The 19,343-nt window shown below is 39.3% G+C and overlaps 1 protein-coding gene and 1 pseudogene across 5 annotated transcripts in view; one reads left to right on the top strand and one right to left on the bottom strand.

The window, feature by feature from the left end:
- The window catches only part of FAT3 (FAT atypical cadherin 3), a 603,178-nt gene that overhangs the window by 419,982 nt on the left and 163,853 nt on the right, over window positions 1–19,343 (top strand). The gene's annotated exons all lie outside the window — the stretch shown is intronic.
- LOC118603441 lies at window positions 10,725–10,844 on the bottom strand (annotated as a pseudogene).

Raw genomic sequence — 19,343 nt, 5'->3', positions numbered from 1 at the left:
AATTCAAAGGTCCTTTTGGCATGCACATGCGTGCGTGCATGTGTACACGCGCGCACGCACACACACACCCACACACACACACACACCCCTCAAATCTCTTCTGGTCTTCTCCTGTAAATCAATTTACCAGTAATTATTTATATAAAGAACAATAGACTAGGATTTCATGCCTTCAGCTCCCGGAGCAGCCCTGCCATGAATGACATGAACCCTTGGAAGCTGTTTAAATGCTCTGGACCTCAGTTTCCCCTACTGTGAGATGTGGCAAATAATTACTACTCCATATACCTCAAAGGATCACTATTAGGATCAAACCTTATATTTTTATATCAAAGTGTTTTAAAAACTCTTATGGCATTACACATAATAAAGGACCATTATTATTATTATCATGCAGCACTATGATAACCCTTTTAAAATATTGCTATCATCTCATAAAGATGAAAGACCCCAGGCTGCCAAAAAATAATTATTATAATTCTTTTTTCAAAATCATACTAATGGGCCACGGGACCTGCCTAGTCCAGAATTAGAGTACGTTTGCAGGAATAATAACATAATATTACATTGATGTGCTCTTTTCCTTTGCAACAGAGAGTCCAGGCCTCCTAGAAAGGCTGTGTTCTTAGATAGTTAAACCCGTTTCCCCGCCCTCCCCCCCCCCCAGCAGCAAAAAGGGAGGTATCTCATTAGTTAAGGAATCTGCCTGAGAACACTTACTGGCTTGTCCCTGGAAAGGTGGCTCCCTCAGGGGGTGTGTGGTGTGGAGTGGCTAGGGGAAAAAACTGAAGGAGTGTTTTCCAGGAATGTGAATTCACTTCCCAAAAGAATCTTTACGGGTTTCACGTGCTGTGCAGACTTACATCAATACTGACCAAACACTTCGTTTCTTCAGGCTGACACAGATGAGTCTGTAACATCATTTCTTAGTACCTGGTATAATCTGTCAAGGGAGGTGGTGTAGCATAGCAGTTAACAACCTCATGGGCTGTTGGGAGATTAAAATATGAAATATGTATAACACATTCAGTCCAATAGCTGGTTCTAACTAGGTGCTCAGTTAAGTATAGTTAAAATCACTGTGGTGTCAGAATACCTGAACCATCCTAAAGATTCAACTTCATCTCTACACTCCAAGATGATAGTAGCTCCAGGCAACTGACATGGAGAAGGAACCACAGGCAGGAACCACTGGACTCCACCCATGTCCCAGAGACTGGGGATACAAAGTGAACAGGAAGGATGGGGAGGTATGTGATGAACAAATAAGTGCCATGACTTTAGATATAAGTTCTCTGAGGCCACTCCAAGAAGGTCCCGTGATAGTGCCTGAAAGTGGAGGTGAGGGGGTGGGCAACATTCAATATACTGGTGGGGAGGGCCTCTTTGAAGTAACATTTGGTGACATGAAGCCAAGATCCTTTTCAAGGCCAGTGTGAAAACCAAAGTCAGTGTGATTAAGGGTAGAAAGGTGGAGCGGGTAAACATGGTAGGATGTCAAGCTGGATACCGCAAACAGGGCTGTGGTAATGTTTCTGATTTTTATTCCGAGTACAGTGGAAAGCCGTTAGGCAGAGTGACAGGATATAATTGCTGGTGTAAGAGCTTGCTGGCCAATCTGCTGGGCAGAGATGGGTGGGGCAAGGTACAAGTAATGGGGAGACTATGGGGGGCTTTTAGAGGGATCCAGGTGTGAGAGGACGGCAGTTCACTTGAGAGTTGTTAAAAAAAATGATTAAACAAAAACAATTTAGGCAATAGAAACGAACTTTATGTAACACTTCATGAAGCAGACTATCTCCATTCAGAGAACTGAAAAATTGGTGGAAAGCAGGAGCTCTTTTAGAATAAAGAACAAAAACAAGGATGAGAAAAATAGAAAATATCTGATTGGCGGGGCCCACGTGGTCAACCTCATTTGGAGTGAGAAGACCCAGAGCTGGCTTGGTGTTTGAGGACTGGCTGACTAGATATACTGCATTTCTGGCCAAGTGGAACAAGAAGCAACAAAATGGCTTTTCTGAGTTTTCAGAGTGGAGATTTTTAAAACCGAGGATAATTTGAACCATGCTTACCCTTTGCTCGCCTCCAGGGATCCTTCATCATATGCAGTCTTTCATTTAGTAAACTCTCCTGTTATGGTTTTCCAAAATCTATTGAATCTCTGTGTCTGCCTGCCTGTATCTCTCTCTCTCTCTCTCTCTCTCTCTCTCTCTCTCTCTCTCTTTCTCTCTCTATTGTACAATTCTTGCCCACATTGTCTTTTTTTTTTCCATGTATCATCACTGTGACAGTTTGAATGGCATTATATTTTTCTGAATGGATCATGGAAAGAATATTACTTTAACTTAACACCAAGAAAATGATAATAAGTAAAATAATATCATTCAGAGTACAGAATAGAGTTCTCTGCTGTAGACAAATTTTTGTAACTGCTGATACCTGTGTCATTCGTAAGTGCTGGGTGTGTGTGATTAACCTCCTAGAGAGCCTTTAATTGCTAAGATAACCTTATGCTCCTCATAAACTCATATTAACCATCTGGCTCTATTTGATACGTCTTCTTCCCAATAAAATAAAATTTCTCCTTTCGAAAGGACCCATTTAAAGCTGACCTGGCCGGTACACTTATAAAGAGGTAATGAGGAGGGCATTAATGATTTATTAGTTTGCTATCCCCATGAAGGCACTTTAATTGTACACTCTGCTGGTACTCTGCCTGTGCATTGATTTAAGATATTTAGCTTGACTATGTGTGGGCTGTAAGGGTTTTTGAGTCTTTAAGCATTCACCTTAAATCTCTGACTAGAAGAGGAGAGTTATTAACAGAATGAAAGAGACTTGCTAAAGAGACAAGAGCAGCAAAGAACTGTAAAAAAATTCACAAGTACAGCTTATGTTTCTTTGGTGAATTCTAAGTATTAAATTCTTGCCTAATTTGGAAGCCTGTTATGTGAAAATATTGGCCCAATCTTCTGTCCCTATCATAAAATGCAAAAATGCAGAATTTTCAGCTCACTTATTCAAAGTCATATACATTCCTTGACAGCCAATTATAATCGTAGTAGAGGTAGAAACCTAATTCCAGCAAATAGATAACAGAATGTGGATGATGGATCCCTAAACCAAATAGTGAGTTAACGTTTTAGCTTAGTGGTTGTGACTTCAGCCCTGATTACCTTATTATCAGAGAAGGCAGCTGTGAAATAAGGGAATAAAGGCACTAATTCTTTCTTATATTATAATCACTTGTACAGATTGTTTCCTCACCTTCTAGGTTTAATCTCCTTGTGGGCATGAAACTTGATTTATCAAGCTAGTGAATGGAAGTGCTATGGGAAAGCTTGGATATTAAATTCAGGCATGCCTGAGATGATATTTTGGAACTGCTCACAGAATCTCTCTGAACCCTGCTTGCCCTCATCTGTAAAGTGGGGGTAACAGTTTCGAGCATAGGGTTAATATAAGAGTATATGAACTGACAGGTAAAAAGTGCTCATGACTGTTGTTAGCACTGACTGTCTTACTCATCTCTATATTCAGAGCATCTAGCCCCATACCTGGAGAATGGGGGACACTCAATAAATGTCCTGTAAATGAATGATTAGTCTAAAAGACCCTTATTTTAGAAGGTCGGGATGCAGTCATGGGGGGTAGAGTATTAGGGCACTGTAAAATATATGAACTAGGAGATGGAAAGAATGAAACAGACTGCCTCTTTCCATCTGCTTTGCCAAGTTAACTTACCTTTGATCCTTTATTTCCTCATCTGTAGAACGAAGTTAATAATCCCTGCCTCATGGATAAACTACACAAAGGACCTGGCACACAGAGACACTACTAAACCAGTGTGTGTCCCTCCCTCTTTCCTGTCACCTCCCTTCTCCCCTTGTCCTCAAGAAACACCTTGTTAATTCCCTTTCTTTTTCAGTACTGGCCCCAGTAGTTCAAATAGCTTATAGCAGTCTGATTATTCTTAAAAGATATATCCACTTAGATAATTCTATAGTCCAGGCTTAATTATGTGTGAATTTTTATCTTGCTTGCTGAAAGAGTATTAGTTTGCCTCTCTTTTGATCTGGAAATGTTTCTCTATTCAGGGCTGGATGGTTCTGATAAAAGTCTCCCAAAGAGAACAAAGAGAGTATTTTATTTGCAAATCAAAAAAGATGACAAGGCCTAGTAACCAATATAAAGACAGGGAACGAGACATAATGTTGTGTGTATGCGTATAACTTGAAGTAGCCAAGAGAATGTGGTGATGTTTTATAGCACAGCTGGTATAAATAGCAGAACATATTACAGAAGAATACATTAGATCTATAGGAATGTCAGTTATTTAGTATCTGTCCCTTTATAGCATACTCATCCATATCCATCATCCTCTGAGGAGCCCCTCATGTAACTATTTTTTCTTCCTGTGTGAATTTCTTATCCCTTTTTATAGTTCTATTTTCTGAAGGAAGAAATACTGCTCTTTGGTAAGTTTTTGTAACATTTCCTGTTGCCTTAAGATGCAAATTGATTTCTTCAATGAGTCTACACCCTTAGTGTTTTGACAAGTACCTGCTTTGGAAATGATGGTAGTTTCTGAAGGTGAGGAATTGTAGGCCTGTTTCAACCCATTAAGCAGTCCATATTTTGATAAATTTAACTCCAAGAGAAATGGAACTTTCTCTCATTAGGTTCCGCTTTCTGTCGCCTTCAAAAAACTTTGCAGGAAATATCAGTAGGTTCTCAAAAAAGATGGTGTATTCGTGCACATAAATAGCACCTATTGCAGGCTTTGGCCTCAGAGGAGTTGGTCAAGACTTCTGTTTTCCAGAGCTCTGAAAGAGGATGTCACCCTCTCTCCCAGAGTTCTACTTCTAGGACCACGCCTTTTCAAGCGTTTGTTTTTCACATTCATGTTGTATCAATTTCAGTAAAGTTAATGGACGCTCACTCCTTTTTCCTCCTATTTTAAAAACTTTATTAAATGCTTATTCTGGGCCTGACATCAAACTAGACTCCAAGGTTATGTTATTGGAGTTAGTGTTTTCTTTCTTTTCCTTTTACACTGAGGTCTATCAAAAACTAAACTGTTGATTATTCATGAACTACTACAGTTAGCTGCCATCCTGGAATCAAGGAGCTATTTTTCATTTATATTAGCTAAACTGCTTGTCTCCCAATATATAGATGCAGACACTGAGACTGAGAAAAGAGAAGACCGAGAGCGAGAGTCATACAATTACTTCATAGTAGTGTCCTGTATATATCTTCCTCCATTTATAGAGCAGATATGGCCCTACACGTCCATCAAAATAGTAAAATGTGGGAAACTGAATCATCTTTTCCCATATAACACATTTTCCAGGTGTCAGTTCAGCCAGCCCTCAAGAATCAGTTGATACAGGTATGAGAAGAGGAGATTTTCTCTTAAACTTTTTGATTGTCCATTCACCCCTCCCTCAGCTGCTCCTCAGTGCCTGCTGTTGTGCCCTTAAATGGGGCCTAGCTCTGGACAGGGTCTTTCTTTGCTACTGGGCCTGCCTCAAGCTCCAGGACAAAGTCCACCTGCGAGGATGCTATGCCCACACTATGAGTACCAGCTTGGGCTCCAGCAGAAAAGTGACCGTGAGCCAGGTTTTAGAAGCTGAATGGTATCACCCCCACCCCTCGTCCAAAGGTCATATGTTGAAGTCCTAACCCCCAGTACCTCAGAACGTGCCTGTTATTTGGAATTTTAAAGAGATAATTAATTAAGTTAAATGATGTCATTAGGGTGGGCTTTAATCCATTATGACCGGTGTCCTCACAAAAAAAAAAAAAAAAAAAGGAAATTTAGACGCAGACACATATAGAAGGAAGGCCATGTGAAGATACAGAGAGAAGACAGCCAACCTCAAACTAGGAAGAGAAGCCTTATAAGGTGTCAGCACCTTGAACTCAGGCTTTTCTAGTCTCCAGAATTGTGAGAAAATAAATTTCTATTGTGTAAGCCACCCGGTCCTTATCCTTTGTTTTGTCAGCCCCAGCAAACTAATACAACAGCCCTCCTTCATTTACTGGCCTGTCCTTGTCCCTGTCTCCTCTACCACCATCTCACAAGGCTATCTGAATGCCTCAGACTTCACCAAGGGCCTGGGGCAACTGCAACTATAATCTATGAAGATAAAACATCTATCTAAATATGATTATTTCCATGTTCCATGCTCCATGCTACAAGATTTTTACTGCCCAAGTTAAAATCTTCACAGAAGGCCCCCTCATGGCACACATTGGTTCCTAACTGTTCCCTCCTTTTCGGAGTGCCTGCCTCTTACACATTCCTTAATGAGGGTTTTCAGCACATCTTTCCCAGAAATCCTATGGTTTTAGCCACTGGAATGTTTCTTGCTCAGGAAAAAAATAAAAAACCTCCCCAGCAGTAGACTATTCCAAATTAGTGTCATTCTTAAATCTCAAGTAATTCCCTTAAAAGGGTCTCAGCAGTCCAGTGGGGGGTGGCCTTTGTCACTCCAAGTCCAATTAAATAAGGAATGTTGATGGTGGTGGTGGTGGATCTCTTAAGAGTCAGCCTTGGGCTTGTTTCTTATAATTTTATGCATGCGCATTGGTATGAGGTAGGAGCAAGGGTTGCCGTTCTAATTCCTGCAAAACAGTTCGGGTCAGAGCGGGTCCCAAGAGTGATCCTTTGTGAGATCTTCCCAGCAGTGTGAATTGCAGATATACTGATTTATTTTCCCAATTGGCTGAAGAGTAAATACTGAATCAGACGCATGAATGAATTTTTCGATTTAAATATTAATTCTCAGAGATAGTTTGTTCAAAACAGAGATTGCGAGATGCCCACAAAGCTAGACAGGTAATTCAGAGGAGCAGCATGTGTGCTGTGCCAGAGCGGGTAGAAGGGGAAAGTATGGCGGGTCTCTCCTGCCCATTCTGAAGAGGCTCAGCCAGTGGCAGGTGTGGAAGCAGGTGGGACCAGGTTTATCAGAAAGTCTTAGTTTGTCCAAAAAAGCAAATTTGGATTTGTATGCTAAATTGCTCTATATTAAATATTGACACCTTCATTTTTTCATGCCTTATATACCAGTGAGCCCCTGTTTTGCAACCCTTGATATAAAGGAAGATTTCTTTTCTTACTTGCCCCATTGTTGTAATCCTTTTACAATAAAATAATTCACATGTATTGTAGAATATAATTAGCTTCTCGTCATCATTTAGCCCTACATTTTTTCACATTGTGCCCCCTTTGGACCTATAAAAATATAAGAAATTAGCCCAGGACTGTCTTAAGAGACCCTGTTGAGGTTGGAAATGACAGTGGATAAGGACTTGGTTAGGATCTCAGCAGAAGACCATCTTTCTGGGTCATCTTCCCATCCCATCTTCATCTAAACCGAGGAAGGGAGGTGGTGCTTTAGGTCCTTGGATTACACAGAATTTCCTGGGTGTCATATCTACTTTGTCTCCCTCTGGCAGTTCTTTGCTTCACAGTTTTGCTTGTCTGTATCCCTGGTTAGCCTCCAAGTTAATAATATGCAGGCAAACACATACGGTAGGACAGTTGTCTGGAATAAATCCTTGATTCCATAAATAACCACCTCTACTTTACCTGTTTGTGAAAGGTTGCCTTTGTTTTGCTCCCCCTTAAATCCGAACACTAATGAGGAGAGCAATAGTAAATGAAACCTGTTCCCTTGGACCTGGAATGGTCCTTCTATCCAGTGGCTCAGAGTGGAGTGGAAATGAACCAGCTTTTGCACTCTGCTCATGGGTGCTGCCTAGGCAGTTAATTGCTCCAGGCAGGTCACAGCTTGTTGAGCTGGGCACACAGGCTGTAGCAGCTGAGGCTCTGCTTTTGTTTTCACTTGTGACTGACTGGTTTCCAAATGTGGTGCTATGCTGCTGCTTCCTTCAGGCCTTCCTGGGCAAGTGCTGGTTGGTCCTGTGGGGAGGAGAACGTCTTACCCCCCCCCCTCCCCAGGGATAAATGCCTTATGCCTTCTCAGAGAAGAGATTCAAATTTCCCTGAACAATCATGAGAACTCCTCACTGTGAATTACACATTCTGGAATCTGGGCTTGCTTCTCCCCCTGGTGCAGCGATGCTAAGCTGACCCTCTGTCCTGTGCTTCTGAAGGTCCTTTTCCTTCTTTTTCTGGTGTGTTGCTTGCCTAGTTTATTTTGAGCAGCATTCTTTCTGAGCTATGGAATGACCTGTCCAGTCTGATTTCATCTGGGCGCTTCAGAAAATAGCCAAGCCCATACCTAATACCAGAGGTGTACGACCCACATAAGCATTATAAGTCTGTCTATGGGAAAATAAAAGATGTGATGGAAACAGGATCAGAACATGAGATTCCAACTCAAGTGCCCCTGTTAATGAAAAGGAAAAACTACTTTGGCTTGCTTCCTGCTTGCTACAAACAGCTTTGTTCACATAAGCTGTTGTTTCGAGACCTTTCAAGTGACTTGCTTTTGTGGCAAATCAGGGGCTACCAACCTCATCTATTCTGTGGCAAGACTGGTTTAGTGACATGTTAAGAGGGTTGTCAGCAGGATGCAGATTACCACAAGGAAAATAAGTCAAGAGATTCCCAATGTCAGAGCCAAGGAAAATAGGTTAGTCTGTTTGGGCAAATACTACCAGTTTAAAATTGAAAAAACCTGTAATAAATTTGGTTATTTTATATATTTGGATGTGGCACTGTATTTTACACAATTATTCAATCAAACTTAGTGAAAAATAAAATATCTCATAAAACAATGTTCTAATTATAGTCATCCTTTTAAAATTTATATCTAAGATTTTGTACTACAATTATAGACAGTTAAAGCATAGGATTTGGAGATGGACCTAGCAACTCACTAGCTATATAACCTTCATTTATCTAGCCTCAGTTTCCTCACTTGTAAAATTAGGACAAGAAGAATACCTTCTTCACAGAATTTTAGGATTTGCATGTCACATGTACACTGAACATCTTAAGTGTTTAATATAGGTTACGTATTATGATTGGAAGCTTAAAATTATTCCCTTGTGATTCCTGAAGCAGTCTTTTTGTGGCAGAATTTAGAACACTTAGTGCATTGTACTATGCATTGTATTTATAGTTTGGCTCATAGTTGTTGAATGTACATATAGTACTTTAGAGTGACAGCATCTATGAAGGTACCTAGAGTAGTCCTGGCACATGGTATGCACTCAAGAAAGTATCAGTTCCTTCTTTTCTTTTCTGAAGAAGAGCCCAAAGTTTCAGAGATTTATCATCTTCCATTTACCAACATTCATTTAAATGGATTTTGACCATGTAAATTGGAACAGCTCATTCTTCTAAGATAGGCTGAATAGGAGGTAGGAGTTTATTAGGGGTCTGGCCAGGCTATGAAGAAGGTCACTGGGTCTCTCTTCGAGGATCTGTAGTCCTCTGGCTTTCTAAGTCAGATGCTGAGATGAAGACTAAGGCATCCAAGCTCAAATGGCAGCACTATTTGAGCATTCCCAAGAATCGAAGGACTCAAGGAAGTAATTATTCTTGAGACTAGCATGAGACAGATACCTAGTCTTCCCAGGTTAGCTGTCTTCAGGCCTACCCAGTCTTGTCACTAACTCCCAAGCTTTCCTCTGAATTATAACCACTTCGGGGCTTTAAATTGTGTTTAGTTTTTAATGCAGTAAGTGTGTTTAATATTTAAACACATAATGGGATTTTTTTTTTCTGTTTCATTCAAATGTCAACACCTCAATTGTGTGGAAATAATAAACCAGTCATGAGTAGTCAGGGGATTCCTTGCAGAGGTAATCCACGCATGGGTAAGTATCCAGCGACAGATACCATAATCCAATATTCATTACCTTTAGTAGTTTCAAACTCTGCCTTTCCTTCAGACCATTCTCAGCTCTCTTAGCAAGCTGCAGGATGAGCTCCTCAGAGATTCTGCACCCTCTCCCTCCTGGCCCTACCTTGGTGAAGGTCAACAGTAGCACTGAAGGCCAGAACTGAGGAGTACTCCTCTTTATACTCCCAGCAGCTAGGACAATACCTAAGATGTCATTGGAACACAATGAACATTGGGTGAGCTTGCAGTTTAGGTTTCCAGGTAATCCACAAGCCAGATAAACCATGCTTCCCAGTGATCCATACTGCCTAGAAATCCACAGAAAGTAGATGCCTAGGCAAAAGGTTTGCAGGTCTCCCATGGTGCCAGCTGACATGCAGGAAGGGGAAAGGCTTCTCTCTACTGCATCCCATTTATGCAGAAGCCGCTTGCCAACCCCGGTGTGAATTTGGAGCCTAAAAGCAGTTCCTAAATCACATGTACTTACCTGAAACGTATCATCCTCAGGAGGTAATAAATATATAATTCAAAAGGAAGATCGTAGATTTTTCATGAGGTGCCCGTTCTAATTCCTGGCATGTCACAGTACACTTCTAAAGATGCTGATAAATCTTACAATTGGATATGGGGCCAAGCTCTGTGCTAATGTATACTTTGCTGTTACGTAATTGAGATAAATTTACTTTTAGAATACTACTTTCAAATAAAAGATAAAAAGCTCAATATTTTTTTTTAAAAAGGTATGAGTACTCATTAATAGCCCTCTTAAGAAGCTTCATGCAAACCTTTTATTTTTTTATTTTGATTTAATTTTTTTAGACGAGGCAACCCTTGGTTGAACTCACAGATTGCAAGGACTTGTCAGCTCACAATCCCTTATTTTTTATTTTTTTATGCCTACAGCACCTGGTCTTCCTAGGTGGTCTCCCAACCAAGTACTAAACCAGGCCCGACCCTATTTAGCTTCCAAGATCAGACAGGATCGGGCTCGTTCAGGGTGGCATGGCTGCAGACTCATACAAACGCTTTAAATTAGGCAACTAGTACCCATGGAGCAAGGGACATCTGACCAATCAAGCCCCCTGTTCTGAAAAAGTAGAATGTCTTTGAACTTTCTCCATATAGAGGGACTCAATTTACTCTTGTCTTGTTTCTAAATCAAATGCTGTGAAAGCAACTTTTAGTATCCCATATGTTATCAAATCACTGAATTTTTCTCTTTATGGTATGGGGACAGACTCTTTTCTTTGCCACTTGAGAATAAGTTTAGCAGTCTTATCTTTACATGTTCCATCATTACCTTTGAAGGCCTCAGACCTCTTTTCAATAGGTAAAGGAGACGTCAGAATGTGTGTGGGTAAATTTAAAGCAACTTTATAGCCTCTCCAGCAGGAAGACAGGGCTGCAAGAGACAGACTCTTGTAGAATGCAGGAATTAGAAATGTGTTTGTTTGGTTTCAGCTACAGAATATGATGGAATTTCTATTTAACACTTTACAACAGGAGATATTGTTCTGTCTCTATCAGCGATAGCCAGGATGTGCTTGCTCCACCTTGGGATGAAGAATTACGAATCTCTCCGTGCAAGGCCATGACAGACCCATGATGTGTGCTTTGATACATGCACAAAACCATTTACCCATCTTCAAAAATGATGCTTCCAGGAACAACTCTTAAAATTTTTCTGTCATATCACAAGGACATCAATATGTAAGGAAGAGTGAACTCAATTTCTAACAGTTTAAAGCATGTGTATACACACCTCAGTGAAAGAGAAAATTAGAGTCTTTTTCAAAACTCTTCTTTTAGAAATTACATAGTGCCTGTGGTAGGATTTTTAAAAATAGTTATTTCTAATTGTAGAATAATTAGAAACATGAAACTATGGTGTATCAGAAACATGTAATATGGCATACATGTCCATTAAAGAAAAAAAAGAGAGAGAGAGAAGCAAAAAGGAAGAAAAATTTAACACATAATTTTCCCACGCAATGATCGCTTTTTACCTTTTCGAATAAAAACTTTCAGAGCTTCTTTTTGCATTTATGTATATAAGCTCACATATAACATATAATCCTGCGTAAAATCTGTCAAAAAGATTAAAATAATACTATACATGTTATTTTTAAACCCCTTTTCGCATTTATCAGTTTATTTTATGGCATTTTTCTGTATTAACAAACTTGCATTCGATTTGTTATTTTTTTCACTTGCGTGAGATTACGCGTGGTAGGGTTTTCAATGACCTTAAGTAATGGACTGTCTGCCACTCCTTCTGGAAGACTGCGTGGATACGGCCCAGTCTCCTAGCTCCTCTGTTCACACTGCTGTAGTGATGGTTTTGTGCCTACTTTCAGGCAGGTGTTTACTTACCCTCTCTTGTGCCTATGGATCTGCTGAAAGAAAGACCCTGCACATGATCTAATGTCATTTAGCAGATCGTTTCAGGCACTTGACCAGACTGTGCACAAATATGAGCAAAAGTCCTTCCCTTGATTTGAAGTTGTGATTCTCTACCTTATGGCATTCACTTACTAAAAGAAAAATACACAGTGTAAGAAAATTTTTACATAAATATCTCTGAAACACTCAAAAAAAACTACTGTATATTAAGTCATATCATTTGGAATATTATATCAGAAACCTGAATGTGTAACCTAAATATGTAAACTTAAACATCTGAAAATTTTACCTACAAGTATGAACTACTCTCTTTTCTCCCACTGTAGAATATTAATATCTTAAATATACTGTGGAATATTAATATCTCACCTTATAACATTTATACTATGTAATACTTCACTTTATATCATTGAATGCAGAAATAATATATTATTAAGTATCTTTTCACAAAAGTACAAAAAAAATCTCACAGAATCATAAAATTTCAGCATTAAACAGTACCTTAGAAATCATCTACAACATGATAGACTATTACATCCCAAATTAAAGATCTGGGTAAATATTTGCCAAATGTATGCATGCCTGCAGCATTCATATTTGACATTGCCGTCTGCATTCTTTACTGGTGACAATTTGTGGTGTAAAAAGAGGGAAAGGATCCAAACCAAATTGTGGCTGAGGCTTGACATGTCTCTGAAAGGGTACATATGCCTGCCCGTGCTTGAAAGCAAAAACTCATCAGTTGATGTGAGTAGAACTAGTAGAAGGAAGGGCAGCCCTTACATATGCCACATCAGTTCCTCTTTGGAGCTGTTAAGTAAAAGGGACTCTGGAAAGATTCTAGCACACATGCCAAGAATAAGTCATCTCTGTACTCAGAGAGACTCCGCTCTCAGACAGCCTTGAAACATGGTTTTTAGTAAGGGAGGGCAAGGAAAATAATATGCTTCTATGAATTATCCTTTTTCAAGGGTGAAGACTTAAATATATAATTCATGAATAAGCATCTGTTGTGAGACCATAGATTACAAGATCCTTAATGACTATTTTTGTTTTCCTCCTGGCACTGAATATATACTTATTAGACTCAAAGTAAGTATTGGCTGAATTCGATTGAACAATGTTTCTCTTTTCTCCCTATGGCGATTAGACAGAGGAAGGGTGAAAAGAATCTCAATTTAGTTACAATTAGTTATCTAAAAGGAACTTTAGCTATATAGGCCAGTGCCCAGATATTTCTAACAACGTAATATGTAACTTTAGACATCTGGCAAAAGCAAGGCCAGTCCAGAAACTAAAAGGAAGCACCATCTATGAGGTTGCCAGTTGGTTAAGACAAATGTATCAGAATCATTTATCTCTGCAATTCAACTTCATTATGTCATCCACGATAGAGTCACTTGTCTCCAGAAGGATAGAATGCACTGAACTCATTGCTTGCTTAATAAATAAATGGTGTTTTCTAGAGATATTTACATGTCCAAAGGCCAGACCTACCATATGAGGTTGAAATCCAGCACTCTGATCAGTTTGCATATGGCACTGCACACCGCTTACCACTTCATACAGGTGTTCAGTGATGAGGTCTGACAGCAGACTAAGAAGGCAAGCTAGTAGAAAGTCCAGCTGCTGGAAGTGATAAGTAGGCCCAGGAATGGACTCATATGACTAGAAACGATAAGTGAATCTTTGAGACAGGAGTTGCCCTTGACTACTGCAACTGAGGTTTGAAGCAAGAGTTCAAAACCACAAAGAAGTATAAGCAAAGGAAAAGCATTGTTCCCACTGCTTTTCTGTTCTCTTCTTGATTGTCATATATTTCAATGGCATCCAGATGTTCCATTATTTTAGCTACCAACTTGGGAAATTACATTATAGTTACTTTCAAAGTTGTCAGACACTAAACTCAACAATGACAGTTTATAACCCATTTTCTCTAAAGTGCTTAATTTTTTTTCTTATAACCCTGATGGGCTGGCATTTAAATAAAGACAGTCAGTATTCTGAAATTCAATTAGTTTTTGTATATGCAAAGTTATTCTTTGTGCTCATCCACATGCATAATGGTTCTTGCACATACATATTGGGTATACTGTATTTTAACTTTTCCTCTATTTTTGTCTACTTTGTTAAAAATAGGAATTTGCTTCATGCTTTAACTTTGAATATTTGCACTCTTTAGTTTTAAACTGAACGATAAGTTCTTTTGGCATTCAAATATGGGGTTTTTTTCCAGAAAATTGAAGGCTATTTAAAAAGAACAATATTATCAATTTTGAAAACACATATTTCCCCAGTGAAATACAAAACGTGTATGTATATATTTTATAACTAATTTAAGATTTCCCAGACTACTCCATTCATAATTTCCAGTTGCAATGGGATGATTTCTTCAGTTTATTGCCTGCAGCATTCTTATGGTAATTTTGAAATTGGGAGACTTGACCACATTCTTAAATGGTAACTATAGAAAATTGGCCACTTTCAAATCAAACAAAAGCATAGAGAGCCTTGAGGATACTTTTGAAAAGAGGAGACTATTTCTAACAAGTCTAGTTACAGTGTCTGCTCCCAAACCAGATGAATGGGAGAGTTCTTATAAGACTGTTGATGTTGCTTTTTTATACAGGCTGCTTGTATAATCTGTCTGTACAGTACTTAGCACCCTGTTGAACTCAATAAATATGCATGGTGATAATATTATTGCTCAGAATTCATTTAGCACTTTCACATCTTTTGAGTGTCACGATGTTCTGCCTACTAGGTGCAGGGAATTTTAATTTAATGCTCATTCTAAGGCTTAAAGCTTGGGAGGGTAATGACCCATGTAAGGTAATCCTCCATTACAGCAGGACAGTTTTGGAGCAAAGCCATGGGGTTCTCCAAGAATTCTTTAAAAAGCAGAGAAACTTTACTTCCCCCTCCAAGCTATATACACATCATAATCCCTCAGCACACACACACACACACAAAGGAAATAGAGAAAATGAGATCTATGACAATTAAACAGTAGAGGTTGAAACGGAAATCAAACGGAACTGAAACAAGCTTTTTTAAATCAGGAAAATCAAGTCTGTCCCTCAACCTAATTTGGCTATCACTAGACTTTGGAATATCGGACAGTTTCCATATATAATTCTCCTATGAAATTTCATTTTCCTTTTGGCTCAACAGAAACTATTCTCAGAGAGTTTTGATACCAGTAAAGTTTCTGATACCAGACACAGTACCTGGGAACTGAGAGGCGTTCTGGACCTATTTTGTTGAATGAAGGAATTTATGAATGAATGAATGAATGAATGATCCATGAGGGGACATTCCCAACTATTCCCAACTGTTCTAGAAACCACCGTCTTGGTTACTTTATTGCTTACTTAAAAGGAGGAAACTTGCTGTGGTTATCTAACAAAATTCTGAACTTTTTCCCATATATCATTTGTAGCTTATGGGGCAATGAGCCTACTTTTTAAAAACCTATTTTATCAATAAATGTAATAAAATGCTCTGAGAATATTTAAATTGACATGAAATCTGTGTAAATTATCACTTTTGAGAATATACAAATATTTGGTGTGGGATTTGGTTAACAGCTTATAGTTAATACAATAAATAAATAACTATATATATACGTATGTGTGCACACACACATACACACACATGAATACTTCCAGCACATAAAACATGGTGACTACACTCAAGGTTACCCTTACATAGTTGGGGAACCAGAGTAACACAAGTGGTATAATAATTAACTGTAGAACAGTACATAATAAAATTATGTTTTCAACTCTAAGAAACAACTTTTGTGTCCTGTAAGAGGTAAGGGCTGGACTTGTCGGGGAGGACTTTATAGAAAATGAGAAACTTGACCTAAGACTTGGATAAGAGAAGCCCCATAAAAGAAGAGAACATGTATGGTCCAAGTATGGACATAGAGAGAGATGGATATGACACTCTAGAGAGACTGTAACAAGAGTAACCTAACCAGCAAGGGAAGTAGAATTTGAAGAGTGGCGAACAGGGGAATCCGAGGCGGTAGTTTTGACTAGAAGCATTAGGAAATACAGAGAAATGAAAGTTTTTGATCAGAATGGTGACATGGTGAAAGTTGTATACAAAGATAATTTATCAGATAAAAGGGGACTTTGGAGTAAGAAAGGTGCTAAGAGCACGCCGGCCAGTTAAGCGGGAGCAGATCCAGGTATGAAGGGATTACTACCCAATCACAGGTGAAGAGATCAGTAAAGTAAAAGAGACTTGGGAAAATGGGCAAACTTGGGGACTGAATGAGAGACTTAAGGGAAGGACAGAGTAGTTATTTCCCACAGTTGTCAGAAGCTGGTATTCAATAGCAGACTTATATAGACCTCATAAGTGTGCTTGGCTTCACGTGTGTTTCTCCCCTGTAGATAGTTATGTGACCATCATTCCAGCTCCTACCTGTTTAATTAGCCCCTTCTCATTCACTTTCAGAGTATGATCTCAGGATTGGTCTACTCTCGTCTTGTGCAAAAAAAAAAAAAAAACAAACAAACAAACAAGACTTTCATAACATTTTCTGAAAAAAGTATAGAAAGATATTTTTTCTTCTTTTTTGTTGTAAATTTACATGTGTTTTGGTGTTACTCATTTCCATAAAGTTCTTGACTCTGCATGTTTTTACCACTCTGGCAACTGCAGTGTTTCTAACACAGGTGAGTTTGATCTAAAGTCTATGTATTTTAATCCTCTTCTTCACTGCATGCGTACTTGGGATGAACCTGTCATCCTAACTGGATCACAGTCATATAGAGATGGACTCAGAGAGAGATTCACTGAGGGATGGGAGGGAGGTTTCTCTTTTATAACTGTAGTAGTACTCTAATGTTCTAACAGAAAATAGAAACCAATGGATCATTGGCATAACTGGAAGAAAGCCATTGTTACAGACCTCAAAGAGCCTGGGTATAGGTTCCAGTTAACCAGGGTTTGAATCAAGATTCTGCCATATATTTACTGAATGATCTAGAGCAAATTTATAATCTATGATAGCTTTACTATCCTCAGCTATAAAACATAATAACACTACCTCATCGGGTGTTTATGAGTGCTGTATAGAAAGCATATGTAGACAGACTAGCAGAATGCCTTGCATATAGCAATATGGCAACTGTTGAAAATTTCCTTCTTCAGGACAAAAACTGTGCATGTTTCATTGTCTGTAATACCTAGCGCAGTCAGTAAGTGTGTTTTTTTCAATGAATGCAAAAACAAAAGGGCATTTTGAGGACAAGGGAAAGCAGCAATATCCATAGTCAAATACACCTGTTTGCCTTTCAATGGGGGAACCTGTTCAGCGCTTCAGCTAACGTACATCCATGCTAACATGCAAGTGTGTACATTGCACTTATACTTTCAAAGGTGAGCTTTTTTATCCCATCTCACAGGTCTGTCAGGAGGCTCAGATCAGGTGGCTAATTATGTTATTAGACTGTCAGAATTATCTGGAATGGCTTTGTCACACACCTGACAAGAGACCTAAGTTTGATACTGCTGTGTTCAAAATGACTGAAAAATGTGAATGACATATGAGATGATGTATGAACATATATGGAAGATTTTCTTCAAAATGTTTTATGACAGACTATTTTTTTACTCCTGTGCTTTAGCTATTACATTGTTCTTAACTCAAAATTGATTTTAGTCCACTTCTACAACCATTATTTCAGTGTCTAGCTTTTGTAGGTTCTATGCTCAGTGTGATAGGGACATTAAATAAAATGGGTAACTGGATAACGTCAAACTGGATTCAGCTGGATAATCAATATGGCTTACAAAAATGGCCACAATTTTGCAGCTTCTCCCATCAAGAGATGGAAACTTGCCTTGGTGACTTGCTATAACCAGCAAAAGTAACATTGTACAAGTTCTGAGTCTAGGCCCCCAGAGACCTTGCTTCTCTTCTCATTGTGCTTGTCATCCAGAGTCTTTGCCCTGTTTTCATGATGTGATTGTTCCTCAGAGGCAAGATGGACCCTCTATCCAAATTTTGGTTCGAATGTCAAGACGTGATGCCACACATTTACCAAGAGGTTATGAAAGGTTTATTACGTGAATAATGTACTTTGTAGGGAGAGCAGAGTGAACTCTCACTGGTCCAAAAATGGCTTGAGAATGTGGGGAAAGGAGACTGGCTAAGAGTTATATAATAGTTGGGGCTGCAGCTGGAGTGAGGGCTCCTGCCGTCAAGCTGGTACTGACATAGTTTGCACTTCTTGTCCACATCAAAGGTGGGAGTACCTGAACTTTCCTCTCTGCTTGCCCAGATGTGGGACAAAGGCAGAAGAGAGCGTAGTGGGTTCTGAAAGCTGTCAGCAGTCAAAAAAAATGGAGTAAGACTCTTTATTACTTTTTATTGAAAGTGCCTTCATTGCAAGTACTTAGCACCTGGAATTATCTTTTTAAAAACATTTACTTATCAGGGTAGAGTGTGGAGTTGGAGGAGAGGGGCAGGGAGGCTAGGCAGGACAGGTCAGGGTTAGAGTTGTGGCAGTGCTTAGGGTGACAGTGGTCAATAATAAAGGTGGTTGCCTCCGGGCCAGTGGCACTGGGCTTGAGCCTGTAGGACCTCAGAGCCAGTGCAACAAGATGGGGACCCAGTACAGAGAATGAAATGGCAGAGATAGCAGCAAGCAGAACTTTCCTCTGCTTACCCCTCCGGCTCCTGGGCCTCCACCTGCAGCACCTCGGCCCCCTAATCCTGTGCAATGCGAACAGGGATGGTGGGGGCACGTGGCGCTGGGTCTAGCAGCAGCTGGGTTTTCACTCACCACATCGAAGTGACATGTTTACATAGCCAACAGGTTTCCTCAGTCTGGCCTTTACACACCTCAGAGATTTATATATAACGGCATTAATTTAAGTACACTGTATGGAATTTTATTTTTTTAAAAAAACTTATTTGAACAATTCAGAAAGAGTCATAAGCTTTTATTTTCTTATTATATTTTTAGTTCTGTTTACGATTGATACACCTAATAGTTCAATTACCAGTGGACATCCATTATTCTTTGTGATAACAGTAACCACCATAAAGCAGGGATATGAAGATTGATTCTGACATAACTCAGA

This window comes from Rousettus aegyptiacus, unplaced genomic scaffold (assembly GCF_014176215.1).
Source record: "Rousettus aegyptiacus isolate mRouAeg1 unplaced genomic scaffold, mRouAeg1.p scaffold_m13_p_5, whole genome shotgun sequence".
NCBI classification, from domain to species: Eukaryota; Metazoa; Chordata; class Mammalia; order Chiroptera; family Pteropodidae; genus Rousettus; species Rousettus aegyptiacus.
This window is presented reverse-complemented; position numbering and strand designations above follow the sequence as displayed.